This window comes from Anser anser (genome assembly GCF_964211835.1).
Source record: "Anser anser genome assembly, chromosome: 2".
NCBI classification, from domain to species: domain Eukaryota; kingdom Metazoa; phylum Chordata; class Aves; order Anseriformes; family Anatidae; genus Anser; species Anser anser.
The window spans coordinates 36,975,883-36,994,853 of NC_139721.1; the positions used below are offsets into that span (position 1 = coordinate 36,975,883).

An 18,971-nucleotide genomic window follows, 5' to 3' on the forward strand; every position below is an offset into this window, starting at 1 on the left:
TGGTTTTGGCATTATTATCACATATTATTATTTTTTTAGTCACAATTATGCAGAACTCAAAAATATATTAAAGAAAAAATTGTATGAAATCTCTAACCTTATATGCCAGTAGTGAATATATTTGACGAGTTTTGTTCTAAAGAATGGCAAATTTAGTATTTCTTTTCTTACTGTATTGCATTTTGAATTCTTACTGACACACATGCAAGAATTATAACTTTTCAACATCTAAAAGAATTTTTCCTCTAGTCTATCTAGATAAATCCATAATAAAGAGGTAATAGTAGATTTCAGCTGAGTTTCAAAAATGATTTCACAGTCACTTAGGAAAACAGGCATTTGAGAACAAAAATTATTATTGATTAAAGTAAATAAAGTGAGGGGCATTGAGGGCAGTGGCAGGTTGTAGGGTGAAAGTCACGGATCTCAGGTGCTGGGGCTCAGGGATCACCCTTATCCTCAAGCAATACAGCCACCTGTGGTATGTTCATGGCAGTGCCTTAGCTGATGCTGTTCCGTGCTGGCCAGCATTGGCCAGCCTTGGGATGTGATCCAGGTGTCTTACTCCATAGCTGCATGCCATGAGCCCTGATCTGTAGAGTGTGTCCCTTGGAGCTTTGAATGACGGACACACTAGCTGCACTTTGGGTCAAGGAGAGACTAAAACAAGATGTGAGAGTGTCCTTCCAGTTTGTTTAATGCTGAGTGGGTTTCACTTCTCCTTCAAGTCAATCTCAGTCAAATATTTCAACAGCCATGAGGACTAGCCTTGATCCTGCTAAGCCTTACTTAAAAGAGGAATCTTAATTCATTCAAGTCGCAGTGACTTTGATGGAACTGCTCACATGTGTAAGAGTCTGCAGGATCAGCAACCCTTAGCTAACAAGGGAGTTGTGTAAAACTGAATGGCATCTGTAAATAAACACAACACTACAGACCCTGGTGTGCGGCTCTGCTCCTTTTTGGACACACTATCCTATCGTTGCTGAGGCAAAGTCTTCCTGCTCTCTTTGCATCACACAGATGGGATCAAAAAGCTGAAGAATTGCTTTTTCATGACGGGAGTCCATCACAGGAGCATTGCTATTAGTCTTTGCTAGCCATCAATGTCTGGAAATTTCACAGTCAAGTTGCTAGTGATTGTATTGAAAAGGTTTGTGTGTGGGTGGCTGAAAATATGGTGCTTGGCCTCTGGTGCCAAGCTCTCAGGCAATATCAGCTGTCTTTGCACAAGTGATGAGGCAGAATATGTTACTTTAAGTTTAATATTCAGAACTTTGTCTGTTTTGCTGTCAAAAAGCTATACACGTGGAGGGGATTGCTGCTGATTGCAGAAAGCAATTAACTACCTCAGCACAGAAGAAGGCATCATGCAGTTTGCGTGGTGAAAGATGGCGTGAAGTGGTTCTTTCATTTCTTACATTTAAATTAATCTCCTCAAATGCTCTTCTTTATATGGCATCGATTGATTGTTACATCAGTAGTACTTTAACATTAGACTCTCTGGATGTGCCGTGGACTTCCCTGTGTTTTGTTATGTGAATGTAGATAGATGATAATCTTTTTCCCCACATTTAATAGAAACATTCCTATTTGTTTTTTACCCATTATATTACAGAGCATTATTAAAAAAAATATTAAAAAACATTATTGAAACTGCCTAATTTGATTTTTTTTTCTGGTGCTTCTTTCGTTACTACAAAATCCAGTAGATTACCTAAAAGTCATGAAAAAGTGGAACAGATTTGAAAAAGAAAGAAAGCCAAGAGAGAAAGGAAATCCTGAAGAGAAGAGAGAGGAAAAGGGCTTGAAATCAGCTGAGTGTAGCAAAAGAAGGCTAAGAATGAAAATACGCTATGATATATGATACATGGACAGCAGTCAAGGTAAAAGTGAATGTCAAGGACAGATGGAGAACAGGGTGAGGAAATGTTGGGTGCTTTGCAAAACATTGCTTTTGCATCAATGTACATCTTTAATGATGTACATTTTGTTATCTCCTTTTGTTTTATAATGGTGATGAAAGCTGGCAATACCCTCCAAAGGACATCCAATACATGGCTGGCAGGACAATCTCTTCTGGGCCACCATTTAACGTCAGGTGTAGCAAGGAGTTAAAATGGTGATTGTTGGTACTTTATGGGCTCCTGATGTATTCCACCTGTGCACATCTGTCTTGGAATACTCATCAGTACTCATTTTTAGTTGAGAGTGCTTTTCTCCTTCTCTCCAACATGCTTGTTTGCATGCACACACTTCGGCAAACAAGGGCCCCTAAGCTGCTTAAACAAACAAACCAGGCAATTTTATTCATCTTTTCTTAACTATTTTGGTTTATTTTTATGCTGTGGCAGAAAAAAAAAAAAGGAAGACAAAAAAAAAAAAACAAAAACACTAACAACCACAAATCTGTTCCTTCAGGATTTAGTGCTAGCCAACAGAAAAGTTTAGCAGTGGGCAGTTTGGAAAAGGGATAATATATATGTATTTAAAGATAAACTGTTCTTTATTTCTCTCTGCAGCAAACCATATTGCTGATTAACCACTGCTTTCATAAACTACAAGTGGGCCATTTAAGCTGTTTCACTGCTGGTTAATGTACTGTATTGTGCTCACTCTTTCTGCAGTACCTAGCTAGTGTTTTGTTTTTATTAGAAATTCACCTATCCTTGTCTACTGAGGAGAAAAGAAATTACACTACAGAGCCCTGCAGCCCATAAAATGGCAGAGATTCCTAAATAAGACTGGCCTGAAACTGAAACCTCTGTCTGCCTGCACTGTAATGAAATGCATGACTACAGGAGATAATAATAATTGCAGCAATAGCTCGTTACAGCTCCCAGATGATTTGGTGCTGTCAGGAGTGCACTGTCCTCTGACATCCCAGGAGGCGAGCAGCATCACTGACTGCGGGCCCTGATTGGTGTAGTGAAATATTGCTGGCAAAAATTAAAAGGTCTTGGTGTCAAAATAATTCATGATATGCATATCTTCCATTCTGATGAAACGGCTGATATCCGGATTAGCAAGATAATAAAACTGATCAGGCTACAGTTAAACAATTTAAGTTGGAGAGCCGTTCATTTTGCAGGTGTCACTTGTCAGATCAAGGGGTCAGAGCGGGATGAAAGGCTCTCCCCAGTAACCTTCGGATGATTTGGATCTGGAATGTTCTTCATGATTTGTCCAAAGTTTTCATCACTGTGCTGCCGAGTAGCATTACTGCGGCAGGCTGTGCTCTGACATTCAAATCCTGGGAATGACAGGTTATTAGGAGAAGAGAACTGGCTGTACATACATTAAGCCCCGTATCTTTGACCTGTAATTTGAACTGATAGTGATATTGTAATTGAGTGAGTAAAAAAAGAAATTTTTTATTAAAACACAGGAAGATGAAGAAAACGTTTATTTTCAGGAGATTTATGGGTTCATAAAATAAGCTTTTTTGATGAAGATTTATTTTACCATTCTTGAAGTGCTGAGCTGTATGCTTACTATTTATTTTATGGAACGGTTATTTAAAATAATACAGCTTCCTGTGTATTTCCAGCTTGTTCATCAGTACCCAAGTCTGTACAGATGGAGAGAGATTCATTTCATATGGGAGTTCAAGTATTTGAATAGTTCGAGGATTTTCCCAATAAAATGGACCTAGGAAAATATTGTACCCAGTTAATGCTCATTGCTTCAGAGACCCTAATGTCCTTTCTTGACACCTTATTGCAGGCTATTATTATACAATGGATCTTCAGTCATATGGTTATAGGGAGTGGGGCAGAGCCGTGCTATCAGGGTAATTGACTCCATTGTGCAGCAGCGTTACACACTTGAGTAACTAATTTAATGGAATGTGTTTTCGTGTTCTCCCACACAGCCTGTCCCCAGAATAATTCTCCTGTCAGGGCCCCAGCAACGAGGGACAGGTGAGGAGTGGCTCAAGGGCTCTCAGTTTCTTGAAGACGGGGCTGCTTCTCAGCAGAGGCTCAAGCAGAGCCGGCTCCCATGGTAGATTTGCTGCCAAAGAAACAACTGCCTCCAAACCCAGGAAATTAATTGGGGTTACAAAGAATACTGAACCTTCAATGCTTGTTTGGCTGTTATTATTATTGCCAATGACTATTATTTGTGACTCTTGCTTTTTGTTAAACAGTAGAGCGATAGCTCTTTGGCATAGGTAAAGCACTTACATGACCTATGGGTAGCAGGAATCAGGCTGTACATCTATTTGGGGCAGAGCTCTGTATGTATGTGGAAAATTCCTCTCCCTTGAAACTTCAAGAAGTCTTGCTCTACTTCTGTGTGAGCAGGTCCTTGCACAGATTCAGACAGAAGCTTCTGTTTCCCCCACACACTATAAAGCTGATTACAAAGGACGGTGATGGTTTTAGCCAACATTTAGCCAATTGTTTGTTGATGCTATGTTTTGCTTCTGTATTGTTCCCAGAGGTGCAATGAAACGGAGATCAAAAAATCACTACCAAACAGATATTTTTGTTTCCCTGTTACCACTTTTCTAGTGTAATCTAAATGCTTGGTCATATTGTAGAAATTAATAGGATATACTTCATTGCTTTGGGTTTATTCTCTGTTAACTTTTACAAGCAAGATCACTGATCACGGAGAAGGCATGGACCCACTGCATTTACATGATTGCTTCTTTTACAGAAAGGGAGTGGTATTCACATACCAGGTCTTGTTTTAAACCAGAAAGCCCAATCCTGTACAAGATTTTTGTCTCAGAATCGTTCTTCTGGCTTCTGTTAAAGTTCAGATATTTGAGTAGATTCCAAACAAAATACTTCACAAAAGACTTTTACTTAATTAGTCTCCCCAAGCATATCTACCTCTTCTTTTGTTTGTAATTATATCACCATTGTCAAGTGAATATTGATGCTTATATAATTAAAGAATTGATCCTTAAAGCATAATAACATTATAGTAATATTTGCATAATTGTATTGAAAAAAAGTTTCCAGAATGTAAATTTTATGGCCTGTCTTTCAGAGGGATTTGGATATGCTTGCCCTTACATTTGGGTCAAGTACAACAGAAATTTGTGGGCTTACTCTCATGAGTAAAGTTAAATATGTAAGTATATATCTGAAGGACTAAATCCATAGACCTTCCCACATGCAATTTCGCTAGCCTACAGTGAATGACACAGTGGTCTTTAGCCATAAAACCTTTTGTAGTTTTGGAAGGACATAGAGTTTAGGCTGTGTAAGTGGTTTTGCTTTGCACTATGCCATTAAGATATATGCACAGTTTGCTTTTATGATGTTTGCTGTCATTTAATTACTGATGCATCAAGATGATCATCCCATTTCAATTAAATTAAAATTAACGTGTTTTTTTTTTTCCAAGTCAGCTGAAGATTTTCAGATGTTGCCTTCTGCATGCACCAAGTATACTCATCAGCTAAACTGAAGGACAGCGTGTTTGAGGACTGTTTGATGTCAGGTATAGCCTTTCTACTTAGTTTAAAATTTTGAACTGGTAGAAATTAGCACAGAGTTTGGTTATCTGACTAGGATAGCTTAGGAAAATCTTTAGTGAAGCTCAGGTGGAATTTTACCTGCTCTTTCAGGTACAGAAAGTCATCGCTGGATGGGTCACCACTGGTAGGCTGTTAACATCTGTGGGAAGTTTTGGTGTAGAAGGTCAGAGATAGCAACTGTGAATGTCTTTTTGATCGTGGTATAAAAACAATACCAACCTTTCTTTGCCATTGCTTTTCTCCCTGTTAAAATTCAGGACACAAAACCTCATGTATAACAGTTATGTTAAGAAATATATAGCATGTCATACTCCTTTGATGTTTTGCACTTTTGTACTGCAGAAGTATGTGAGTCCTATTTCACTGGGATAGCTTGGTGGCTGGCTTTTCATAACTTTAAACATAGCCAGTAAAACAGAAAGGTAAATGGCTTTTGGGGGAAGGCTGTTTAAAATCTTTGAATTTGTACAACAATCTATTGGATTATTTCCCTGTTAGTTTATTGCAGGTTTGCACGGAAATTCAAGTGCATTCCTGCTGGAGGCAAGATGAAGGCAGAGGCTAGGAAAGGCCTGGATTTTTCAGTATTTCTACTTAAAAAATAGTATAAACTGGATTTAATCTCTACCTTTATTCTCCAAATAGATACAAAGTTCTTGATTTCGGCAATCACTTCTGATTCTGCTTTGTTTCTCATACACAGTATGTAAACATAGATGTCAACCTAGTTAGAAAACAGTAGATACTTTGTGAATTTTATGTATAATACATACTGGTTAGGAATAGATATTTATATTTGACTCTATTTTTACATGCAATTCAATGAGCCTTCAATGAGGACAGATAAATTTTTTGCCCTTCTGTTATCTTTCCTATGTCACAGACGTGTGAATATACACATACCAGCTATATATATACAAGAAGATAAGAAAAATAGAGGGAGGTAAGTTGATTACATACCTAAAGCAATACAAATTTATTGTTTCCACAACAGCTGTACATTTTGGGGGTACCTAAGAAATGACTCAGTAGCTTAGCTTATTTGATTCCCTTACAGGTTTTATGTCTTTACCCCATTTTAATTTTTCATTAGAATATAATAATAGCCACAGGAAAAAATGATTTGGTCTGTGATCTATTTCATTATGTTCTCATCGTAAGGGGAGAATCTAAAGTGGGAGAGCATCACTAATTTTTCGGCACAGTAATTTATTCTACAGTATTTAAATGTTGCAATTTTCACACTGAGGCACATGCTGCCACATCTATCGTCCCCTGGACTAGTCTCTGTCTTGCTCTTTCCTTTTCATCTGTTTTGTTTTTGCATTTTTTTTCATAAATTCGACAGATGGCCTCTTGATGAATCCTTGATAATACTGTCATGTAAAGCAGCTAAGACTAGAAATCATCTCACAACAATTTTTCATTGCAAAGAGAAAATTGAAGGCAGACAAACATCACTAAGTCCATAACAACAGCAACAAAATATCCACTTCATGTAAATAAAGAGGACAAGCTTTCCTCGTAATGCTCAAACACTAATGCCAGTATCCTTTAAAGCCCGTGGATGGTTTTATGCTACATTTAATTCATCTTTCAAGCCTTGGGTTTGTTTAGTATTTTGTTGGTTTCATATTCAGAAACATTTTCCAGGCTCTTAATGTGTTCTTCCTCCGCCTTAGTCCCCCTCCTTTTAGGTCTTTATAATTGTGGATCAGGTGAAGTTTGCTTCCCCTCATTTCAAGGTCATGCACCACTAGGACCATTTTCCTGACTCAGAGGGCACGTAATTTCACAGCCGTGTACTCCTCATTAATCCACCCTGAGTGGGTGCTCAGGAAGTTCCAGATCACAGATTTGTTTTTGTCTTGTTCTCTGACTCAGTGCTTCACAAAAGGATTAGATTAACCCCTTTTGATTGTATTTATATCTTACTGCATCGTGATAGAAATAAAGTGATTTCTTCTCCCCACATAACCTTCCCGCCCCCCCACCTCTGCACTAGGGACCCACTGCGTTTCTTTTCAAATAGGCTTCAGTTAGTTAAAAAGAGGCTTGTGGCAGGCAGAGAGAATTATTAGTTTGTTTTCTCTTTCCTTTCTTAATGCAGCTTTAATGCATGAATCTTTTTCTTCCCATTTGCAGAGACTTGTTTATTAACTTTGAATGGTTTCTGTTTAACTGGAAACTGCTGCAGTCCACTGGCTCTGAACCTGGTCTCATCTGGACCTGAATTGTCTTGGTTCCAAATAAACAAACAAATAGAGACAACACTGGCTACTGGAGGGGATCCATCCTTTCCCCTCAATAAAGTGCCCCAGCCACCAGCATGAGATCTCCCCTCAATAAAGGAGATGTTGCCCAACATCTCCTTGGCACCTGCTGGTGGAACGGATGCCCCAAGTGGGGTCTGCATTCATTGGCGTGCCCCTGGGGACTGGGAACCTGGCCTGTTATGGGGGTTAGGGGAGGGTCTCGCATCCTTGTGACTCAGTTGCCCTAGGACAAAATGGAAAGCATGTGGAAGCTGTGAGAAGTATTTTAAAATAGAGTTGAGCTGCTGTGTTTATCATCTTAAGGCAGCAAGGTCTGGCATTGAGAGCAGCCCACTGGGAGTCCCTGAACTGGCACAAAACTTTGTGTAACTACTTAATATTTGTCCTTCTTTCCTCTGTCTGTAGCAGTAGGAGATGAAGTTTGAATAGTTATATAAAGCTGTTTCTGAATTCTTCACTTAGGATTCATTTTGAGATTAAATCACACAAATGCATGTGTCTACATGTGAGCTTTGTGTCTTAGATGACTTCACAGACTCTGGAGCCTGTGAGGTTTTTGAGTGGACTCTGCATATGGGCACCTCAAAATCTTCAATTTTGCAGCTCAATTTTTTTGCAATATGAGTTTAGGAAGGTGGTGTACCTGTAGACATCTGAATTCAGATGTGTTAATCTCAATGTAAGTTCATTCTTAGTGTCCTTTTACTGAAACTATCTTAAAAGTATACCCAAATAGAATACCTACACGGAGTTTGTGGTATCTCTGTTTTATTTCTACTAATCTTGCTTCTTAAGGAGATGTCCATGAGCCAATCAAGAATGGAGCCCCCTAGCTCTAGCAATAGGACAAAATGAAAGTGATTCCTGATCCACCAAGGTTATCACTGAAATGGATTAGGTTCAAGCTGGTTGTTGTAGTAAGGGGATGCTGACAGCTACCAGGGGAACTCCAGAGTTTCAGAATGGAAGATGGAGAGGAAGGGTGAGGAAAAGCTTTGGCCAGCTGGGAACTATAGAGAAAGGAAGGAGGTGGAAGGGCTAAAGCTGAAAGGCAGTGCAGAAAATGGTAAAAAGTAGGGAGAGAAAATTGAAGTTGAGTTGCATTCATTGGTCAGATAAAAAAAATGGGTGGCTTGGAGGTTAATGGGCACCACCCTGACTAATGGGCATCATCTGAGGGAACAGCTGTGTGTGATTTCCTATCTGGCCATAACTAGGTCACTTTGGGGAGGGCTGAATCATTACACTCTATTTTGCATTTTTGACATGTTAGGTGTGTATATGCCATTGGTCTCAGTGATATCCGGAAAGGGATAACTTATTACATCCTGAGGGTGGGATTATGTATTTAATATTGAAAACTGCAAAACAGGGTGGGAAAATGCCCAGTCAAGACTGTAGAAAGTTCTCTGAATGTCTCCCTGCTTTGACTTCTTTGGTCTTTCCATGTGGCTTCACTCACGCGTGCTGTTTTGGGCTCCCCGGTACAAGGAAGTCATCAAAAAACAGGAGCAAGTTCAAGAGAGAGCCACCAAGATGGTCAGAGGCTGGAGCACATGTCCTGCAAAGGCAAGGGGAGTGGGTTTATTCAGCCTTGAGAGGAGCCGTCTTCAGGGGGACCTAACAGCAGACTGTCAGTGCCACTGAGGAGGGTATCAGGAAGATGGCACCAAGCCACCAGGTATGGTGGAAGGACAAGAGACAATGGACAGAAACTGAAACAAGGACGGTTGTATCCAAGTGGATACCAGGAAAAGCTGTTTCACCCTGAGGGCTGTGAGGCAGTGGAAGAGGGTGCACGGAGAGGATGTGTCATCTCTATGCTTGGAGGTTTTCAAGATCTGTCTAGATAAAGCTTGAAGCAACATCATCTGATCTCACAGCTGAGCCTGCTGTAAGCAGGATGATATATCTAACGTGATTTACCCTCTGATTCATGCTGGATATAAGGGAATCTCTACCTTCTTCTGACCTCCTTAAAGCACTGGGGTGAAGCTTTTCTTTTCTGCAGCTCTGAGTCCAAGGTGGCAAAGACAGAAGGTATGATTCCAGCTGGACCTCCTTTTTCCTTTTACCATTAAGTGAGTCTCTCTCAGTACGGGTCCTGCAGGACGATGTTGTGAGGAACCACAACAGAGTTTGTCCCTTTGGGCTGTGGCCAGAAGTGTCTGCACTTCTGGTGGCTCCAGCCCCTAGAGCGATGTGTCCCCAGTCACTGCAAGCTGTTCTGCACAGAGGGCATGAAAGAAACTTCATATGGACCTAAAGCTATGGAAATTTCATATATATATATTTATTTTTTTTTTGATGGCTTTTTTGGGTTTTGTTAAAGCAAAAGGCAAAGTGTCAGATGATACTGAGATTTGCTCCCACCAGGGACCTGTATCATGCTGAGTGCCATTCACTCTGGTGCAGATGGCTGTTGACTTCTTTCCAGGAGTCAGGATGATGTTGGACTACCTGTGGGGTGTGCAAGCTTACAGAAAAATTAACAACATAGAGTCAGTTGTTTTGCATGGGGGGGGACACTACACTGCAGTTACTCTGCAGCTGAGCTGACTGCAGTATATCCTAGCTAGATTTAAACCAGCTCGCCTGGATGCTCCTGGTGGCATAAAAAAGAGATCTCCATGCAGGCTGTAAAAACTTTCTGAGGGACTCAGCAAACGTAGGGGTATTAATTCCCACTGATTTCTGTGCAACAAGAGTTATCGTGTTCCCAGGACCCATACAGTTATTACTGTTCATTCTTCCCAAACTAAAATAAATACAGTATGGATATAACCTAAAATACTGTTTCGTTTAAAATGCGATATGACAGGAATCCCTTTGCTGTAGAAATGCTTGTGTTTTTTCCCCTCAGCTTTTCCACCCTGATTAGAGGCCCCAGTTTTTCTCTTTTGAATCACAGAGAGAAAAAGCCACAACATGTACATGTCCGGCATTTAAATGACGTAAGAGAGAAAGGAGCAGAGCGGAGCTGTATGAAGCAAACAGCCTTCTCCCTTCCGTGAGGCAGCTGCTCAGAAGACTGAAATTTGCTCAGAGATACTGAAATGGGGATTGTTGCTTATGTTACCACTCCTGTGTGCTTTTAATGCTACAGTGTTTGATAAAGTTTTTCTCCATGAATAGCATTTTTTTTTCAAATAGCATGAAATACCACAAATTGAGGATAGCTAGTGCCCTACAGAGGGTCACAGCTGCAACTCACAGGTGTGTTTTCCCAAGTCATCATGACAATATTTTAGAGATGGAAGGAAGGTATGAGATTTTCCTAGGGAATTTTTTCTCTTATGTTGGACCAAGAACCAAAGACATGAAGAGATTTGCAGACATGCTGGTGCGGGGGAAAAAAAGCTAGAATAAATCCAAAGTGATCATCAGGAATATTGCAAAAGTAAACATTTAAATGTGACTTAGGTGCTATTTCCATAGTAAATATGATCAATGTTTCATTGACCAGAGAGAGAGATAGACGGACAGGGAAATCTGATCCAGTGACTCAGACACGAATCTGGAACAGACATTTTGAAGTTCCCAGCACCATTTTTTATTTAGATGTTGTGAAGAAAATGAATGTATGAGTATGTAAAGAAGCACCACATTGAAATCCCTTCTGATCATGTGGTATGAGATTGCTTTTGTTGTCATTTTCTGTTAGACAAGACCTGGATTCAAATCTCTTGTCCAAACCAAGCAGTGGGAGGACCTGAGCAAGCTTGGGAGGACACTTGCACCTGGTCAGTGTTGCAATGGATCTGGGGTGTAAGAGAAGCAGCAGCATCCATTCAGTGTGTTGGTACTGAATTCCCTTCAGACATGTCATACTCTTCTCATGCACCTCAGGGGACACAACGATTTCTTGTAGGGTTCTGGATTTGTAGTAGGGCAGATAGGACAGTGTTAAGTGCCTAACTCTCCTTTAATGGGTCTGGTCCACTCCTACATCCATCCTCTCTGCTTTGCTCAGTGAAACTGTGATTAAAGGTGGAGAAATGGTTATCATCTAGGTGAAATTTGGAGGTTAACAACTGGGTAAGAATGGTATGCTTGCTAATAACTGGAGATTAACAGTGGAGGCAGAAGGGGCATGTCTAGTGTGGACTTTGTAAATGGTACATCTATACAGAAGGTCACTGAAGGAGAACACAAATAGACGATATCCACACCATTATCTAGTTTAAAACTCATGCACTTTGAGGTGATGGAACTTTTGAGGACCTCTTAGAAGTTTTATATAGTTTGTTGTGGCCAAATACTAGAAAAATCCAAGCAAACAGCCATCATTCAGAGAGGTCTTAAATCACAGAAAAGTGATACTAAAGATGCATGAGGAGAATGTTCCAGCCAGTGGTGAAGCTGTCTCGGTTTGATTTCTAGCTGTGCGGTGCACTAGGGAGCTCAGCAGGTGGTGATGGGGGCTGGCAGAATGCTGCTCACTTGGGTAAATGGAGACAGGAGCATCTCATGTCCCAGCCCGTTGGTATGAGTGGATTCAGACACCTGTCTTGAGGAACACCTGAGAGCTGTGAGTAGCCTGATACAGCATCAGGGCTTGCTGCTTGATTATCTACCTTGTATACAACCCCTCAATAAAGAAGAGAGACGATAGAGTGCAGTGCCCCAAAATGTCATTTCTGTTATTATTTCTCATGGAAAAAAAAAAAAGCCCTGCATATAGAAACATGAAGTTGGTTCTTATTTTCTTCTTCATAGTCCTTTTCAGTTTTCAGCTTTGTCTGTTCATGCAGGCACCTTCTTCGCATGGCATTTGCTCCCAGGCTTTTATGCTACAAACAGGAAGGAATGGACATCATCATGGGCATCAGATACATTTCAGAGATAAAGGTCTGGGGCAAATCCTTTCTCCCCATTAAATAGAGGAAGAGTAGATAGCATTGCTCGGAGCATTTGTGGGGGTGAAACAGATTTCTGCTCTGCCAGCACTCAGGGAATCACACTTTTTCTGCTGTGGGAATGAGTGGGCTACAGGCATTGCTGCAGTGCTTGGGTCTACTGCTTCTTCACGGGTGCTTGGTGTTCAGCTAGAGCACAAACGGAGCAGAGTGCACCCAGTCTGTGGGCACAGCCGTACACAAGGGGAGACAAAGTTGCCTTCTGGAACCCTGAAAAACCTCTTCCCTCCTCCTTTTTTTTTTCTTTTTTTTTTTTGAGCACTTAAGCCCAACTGCTAATGGAATTTCATGATTTTAAATAATTTACATTTCCATCTGGTTTGAGAAACACCAGGTGGAGATTGCAGATTAGGATGAGTCTAAGTGGAAGGAAATGTTTGTTTAAAATATTAAAGCTAAAAACAAACATTTATGTGAACCACATTTTTGCTGTCCATTGTGCTGTGTTCTCATATCTTCTCTACCATTACTTTAAATGTGCAAATAATATTTTCTTTTAATTGCCTGTATTGTACATGTTGCTTTTGATTACGATCAGGGGATGGGAGGCCACAGTGGGGTACAGAAGGGAAGGAGAGCACTTACAGAAGGCTGAAGGAATCAGGGAGTGAAAGATTTCCTCAGCCTGCTCATTTGATCATTACATTTTTTTTATCTCTGCTATTCCACAGGCCTTGCTAACTTGCTTACTTGAAGGTGGAAATTAATTAGAAGCTAAGTTACACAAGGATGGTTTTAAGAGAAAGCTTGCAACTCCTCAAGGCTGATGAGAGTTTTGTAAATGACTGAAGGCTTGCTGGTGCATGGTCCAAACCACCAACAAAGGTAAGAACTTTCCTTTTCTCTCCCACTTGCCAGCTGGCAAGCTTTTATTTAAAATGGGGGATGTGGAGTGGTGGTTTATAAAACCGCTTCTGATACTTGCTCCTTTCACCTTGGCTGCCAGCTCCTTGCTGGGCTCTCCCATGTCCAGCACACATTTTGCAATAGAGGCCTGCATCCTTCAGTCCAAACACAAGGTCTCAGTGAGGAGCTGTTCCTACAGCACTGTTCCCAAAGATGCAGTCCTGCCCTTTCCCCTGTACTTTGAAATATTCCATTTTAGGAAACCATGTCTGATAGTCACCCTAAACCATGCCCTTCCTCCCCAAAGCCAAATTTCTTACTTTTCAGTTCTCTGAAGATGGGATGTTTTTCTTTCTGAATAGAAACAGCAGTGTCTTTCTGGTAGGTGCCTATCTTGGGACGATGTGGTACAAAATCACAACCGCATTGTAATGCGGTATGTTAGGCTAAAGCTTGCCTTTGCTCTCCAAAATGCCAAGTACAATACTGCAGAAACACAGGGAAAAGCATCAGTAACACAGAGTTAAAGTTGCATGGGGAAAGTTGCACTCAAATCAAATAAATTAAACGTAGACCAATGTTGGCCTACATTTCCTAATTCAGGGATGCCAATAGCTCAGAGAAACCAGCCCCCACCATCCTGTAACCTGTGCTGCATTTACTTACCATGAGTAAAACGTCTCTGGCTGTTAACTGAAGCCCTGCAAACAAATCATAATGCTGTTTTTTACTATACATATAGAGACTAAATTTTCACAATTCAGAGTTCTACAAGGACATGAAAACCCTTTACTACCTTGATCATATTTGGAAAAATTAGAAACAAAACATTAGTTTTTTTGTCTGTATACAGTGAACACATTGGCTATAAACCCTCGTGTCCTAAGACACAACCAGAGAGCTGAAGAGTGAAAGACATTGAAAGTTAAAATGTCCCTTGGTGAATCCCAAGTGTAATTTGTAGTGGTTATAAGTTGAACTATGATCTGAAGGACCAATATAAGTATTTATTATATATGAGATACCAAAACTTTTAAATTTTTTTTTCTTTTGGGGGGGATTCAAAAGCAGTTAGTTGGAAAGTTTCTTGAACTCTCTCTATATATATATTTAAAATAAAGATAGATGAATATCAGAATAAATCAGAATTGTCTGAATAATGCTTGCATAGATTTACCAAAGGAGAGGATATAAGCAGTGAGCAGATTTTAATTTTGTTCAGTTTGTTTCAGAGCAAGCTGACAGGTATAATGCAGTGGATGTAATTTATTAAGACCTAAAGATTTACTGTTTGAAGAAGATTCATTTTGTGCAACCAAAAATCAGATGCTGCTTATGAAAGATTCAAAAAAAATAGTTTGTTAGTTAAAAAATAGATGAGGAAGGTAAATAGTTATTTTTCACATCATAAGGTAATTGCAAATGGGTGTGTTCTAGGACATAGTGTTGAGTCACTCTCTGTACGAATGCCTACAAAGAAGGAAGATCCGTAAAAAGTGAAAAATCTGTCAGTTAGAATAAAGTTGATATTAATGCCAAAAAGAGAATGTGATTATGTTTAAGGGGCAAAAGAGTTGAAAGAGGATTTTGCCATTTAATATGCTGTTGCACTAGAAATATAATGAGGGTTTTTGTTTCCAAGGATCAGTGGATGCCAACCACAAATTAAGAAAAGAAACTGATTTTTGTAAGAATCAAGAAATCTTGATTCAAAAAAAAAAAAAAAAAAGAAACGGGAAAACCCAACACACAAATATAAACTGTGGGGGCTTTTTTGTCTTGAAATGCTATTTGGATGTTACCTGTTATGGTCAAGTCTAAATTTTCTTTTAATCATTTTATTCCCTGACCTAAGGTGTCTTTATTGTGAGGAGTTATGGGGGTTATCTTTAAAGATGTTTGTTTTTCTCCTACACCCATTATTTTTATAAACAGCTTTTACCATACTTCATTAATAGTAATCCCCCGTGCGGTCTTTGCAATTGGAGGCATAGCTGAGAGCTCTTCATCTGTACACATGAAAGAACTTGCATTTTTTACATTTGCATCTTAAGTTTCTCCAATATTGGAATGTGCAGTAGGTGACTTTAAATGACTTTCTTCTTGTTTCCATCCCATTTGGGAAAAAATAGTAATCTCACAAAAATGCTTTCTAAACAATATCATTAAAGGTAAGTAAACTAATAACACATAGATTTTAGTGTTTGCTGGTTTGTGTCAGCGTCTGGTAATACAATGAATAATTCATATCAAACTAGTAGAATGTAACATTTACATAAAATAATACTTTGCAAATTTATGGTAAGTACTAATTACTTGCCTTATTTGCCATGACTATGATATTAAATATTCATAAAAATGTGATTATTTCTTTGATTTGGCAGGCATTTAGATTTCTCTACAGCTTTTCACACTGCTAATTTTAATCCAGTAAATTATCTGGAAGAAAACAGTATGCAGCCTAAAAACTGTTCAAAATTCACTCCAACATTGAGCACATTATGGACGTAATGATCCATTACAACCAAACTTCAGGAAGGTCTTGCAAGAAAACTGAGAATTAAACAAAGAAATATGGAGACTATCATCATTATTTATCAGATATATTTATTAATAGTTTAGAATTGTATATACATTGAGCAACTTTTAAATAATTAGATCTACTCTTATGTTTTTTTTGTGAAGTGTTCTTAAATTCTTTCCCTGTTAAATCTGATGCTTATCATTATTTTTGTTCGATGTATATTTTAACCAGTTAAAGAATCTGAATTCTGTTTTTTGAATACAACAGACATCTGCTTATTTTAACTGTCACTTAGAAAATAATTCTTGGGAATGTCACTTGGGCTTGTAAACTATACAGTATTAATCCTAGTTTGCACTTAAGCATGTGTATAAATGGGATTGTGTGTATATATATATATATATATATACTGATTCCAAGGCTCCAAAGCTACTGCTGTAATTAAATCTTTGTGAATATTTTGTTTCTGTTTCTGTCACTCTAGCACTGTAATGCATTTGCATTTCAGTTAATATGACCGAAGTATCTAAGAGTATATGTATATTGTATATGTACCCTGAAACATGGAATTATAACAGCATGAATCAGAAATGCTGGTTCTTAGACCCCTATGATTAGATTATTCCTCTGCATACTCCTCTGTTGTTTCTAGCAGCAAAAGAATGGTCATCTGAAATGAGGTAATATAATCAAGTACAATCACCAGAAGGTAGCAATACAAAGAATTTGTGGGTATAAAGTTTTATATAATATGATACAAAAAAATAATATTAGCTATACAGTTGTTATCTAATTTATGTAATACGTGAGTGTAAGGAAACCCATTATATCAGGAGAATTATCTGCAAACCTTTATGACCAGCAGAGTCTGTCCTTGCTTCCTGTTTCTTTGGAGATTCTGCTGCTGAAGAAGGTTCATGGCCAGGCACACCTGCTCTCAGCTCCCTGCAATTTTCAGCCGCTTGTTGGCTTGTTATCCCAGGGTAGCCCTGAGCTATCTCTGGGAGGTGTGCCTCCCTCCCTGGAAAAATGTTCAGTTAAAACTGGTCAACAGCAGGCTCAACACGAGCCAGCAGCCTGCCCTGGCAGCCAAGAGGGCAAACTGCATTTTGGGGTGCATTAAACACAGCACAGCCAGCTGCTCAAAAGAGGTGATTCTCCCCCTGTGTTCAGCATTGGTGCGGCCTCACCTTGAGTATTGTGTGCGGTTCTGGTCTCCACAATATAAAAAATGATCTTAAGGTCCTTGAATGCATCCAGAGTAGGGCAGCAAATCTGAAAGGTGAAAGGGCTGGAAGGGGTGTCCTCAGCCTTTCCTCACAGGACATTTGGGTTGTCAGGTCTGGAGAAAAGGAGGAAGAGGCGACCTCACTGCTCCCTGCTCCTTCCTGAGGAGGGGAGGTGGGCAGCGAGGGCCGGCCTCTGCTCCCTGGTAGGCGATGACAGGACACATGGGAACGGCACAAAGCTGCGCCAGGGCAGGTTCAGACCGGACATTAGGGACAATTTCTTAACTGTGAGGGTGGTCAGACACCAGAAAAGGCTTCCTAGAGAGGTGGTTGATGCCCCAGGCCTGTCAGTGTCCAACAGGCGTTTTTGGATGTTGCCCTCAATAATAAGCTTTAACTGTTGGTTACTGCTGAACGTTCAGGCAGTTGGACTCAATGATCTTTGCACTTTCTCTCCCTCAACTGTTCTGTTCTATTCTATTCTATACTTGGGAACTTTGTAGCTCACAAAACCTCAGTTAAATGTGTAGAACTCTAAAAGATGCATCAACCTTTTTCAAGTTTTGATTAAAAGTTAAATTGAAGACTGGTAACTTGCAAAAAACATCACTAACCATATGTAAAAATACAGAGTTCCTGTATCACTGCTTAAAATAAACATTTGGAAAAGGTTTTGAAATATCAATCTGCTTCTTTGCTGTACAAATAAGAAATGTGAAATGAAATGTAACTTTGTTAAGTCTAAACACCAGAAAACAAATTTTGCTTTTGTCTTATGCAGCTCAGCCCTGCACAAGGCTTTCAGCATTTCAGCAAACAATGTAGGTTATCGGAGCAGTACTTGGATTTCAGAACCATGTCTGCAATCATGACCTGCTCAGCCATGACCTTGGGATACGTCACTTGAGCACTCCACCAGCTACATCTCTTGGGGCATATCCCTTGTCCTGATGCTCATTGCTCCCAGGTCTTGCTGTAATCAGGGTCAGGACTTGGTGACTCTTCTAGTAGCAGCTCTCTGCTATATTCCCATGGCTATGTGCTGCCTCTTCCTCTGCAAGAGGATTTTAAGGGGAAGAGGCATCTAATGAAATTCTTGCTTAGCTGTCCACTTGTTTTCAATGCATGCTATAGAAAGATGGCTTCACTCCCTAGCAGCATCAATCAAATATCAGATAGATAACATGAACCTAAAAAATTAAAGTGAAAAACCTAACGCTTTTCTTTCCAGGAGGAGATGAGGAACGTGCAGTTCAAGAGACACATTCTGTGTTTATTCTGCTGCCTATTCTGTGAATTTTCTGCTCTTTTCCTGATCATTTGCTCCTTTCTAAGTTGTGCATCTGAATGGAGTTTTTGACCTTAAGTAAGTTTGAGAAACAGTAGCACTAATTTCCCCATTTTGGAGAAAAAAAGCCTTCAGAAGCCTTGCTGAAGTATTTTATACATGTACAAATGCTAGCACCTTGTCACCAGTGAATACACCATGTAATTAAACTCCTCCTGAAGTTGGAAATGTCTTTTGTAAGGGAAATGAAATCATTTGGTTTTATGTGGCTTGACATTGTGAAATGGGGACAAGTGAAGCAGAGTCTTAAAATCCCAGTGCAGTTCTAGCGGAGCCTGTTCTGGCTGCTTTGTACTAGTCTCAGGGGTGAAAACAGAGTTTATTTAAAAATA

General features: G+C 39.6%; 1 long non-coding RNA gene across 5 annotated transcripts in view; it reads left to right on the top strand.

The window, feature by feature from the left end:
* The window catches only part of LOC310893706, a 56,462-nt gene extending 38,513 nt beyond the window's left edge, over positions 1-17,949 (top strand). For 2 of the 5 annotated variants that reach the window (XR_014579221.1, XR_014579223.1), the window contains 7 exons: positions 5,365-5,460; positions 5,588-5,621; positions 6,381-6,440; positions 9,265-9,813; positions 12,528-12,624; positions 13,364-13,517; positions 15,923-17,949. This is a non-coding gene — a long non-coding RNA (uncharacterized lncRNA). Of the gene's footprint in view, positions 1-5,364; positions 5,461-5,587; positions 5,622-6,380; positions 6,441-8,511; positions 9,814-12,527; positions 12,625-13,363; positions 13,518-15,922 lie in introns of those variants that run through there. The other 3 variants (XR_014579222.1, XR_014579224.1, XR_014579225.1) reach the window with 3 other exon arrangements.
* The last annotated feature ends 1,022 nt before the right edge of the window (positions 17,950-18,971 follow it).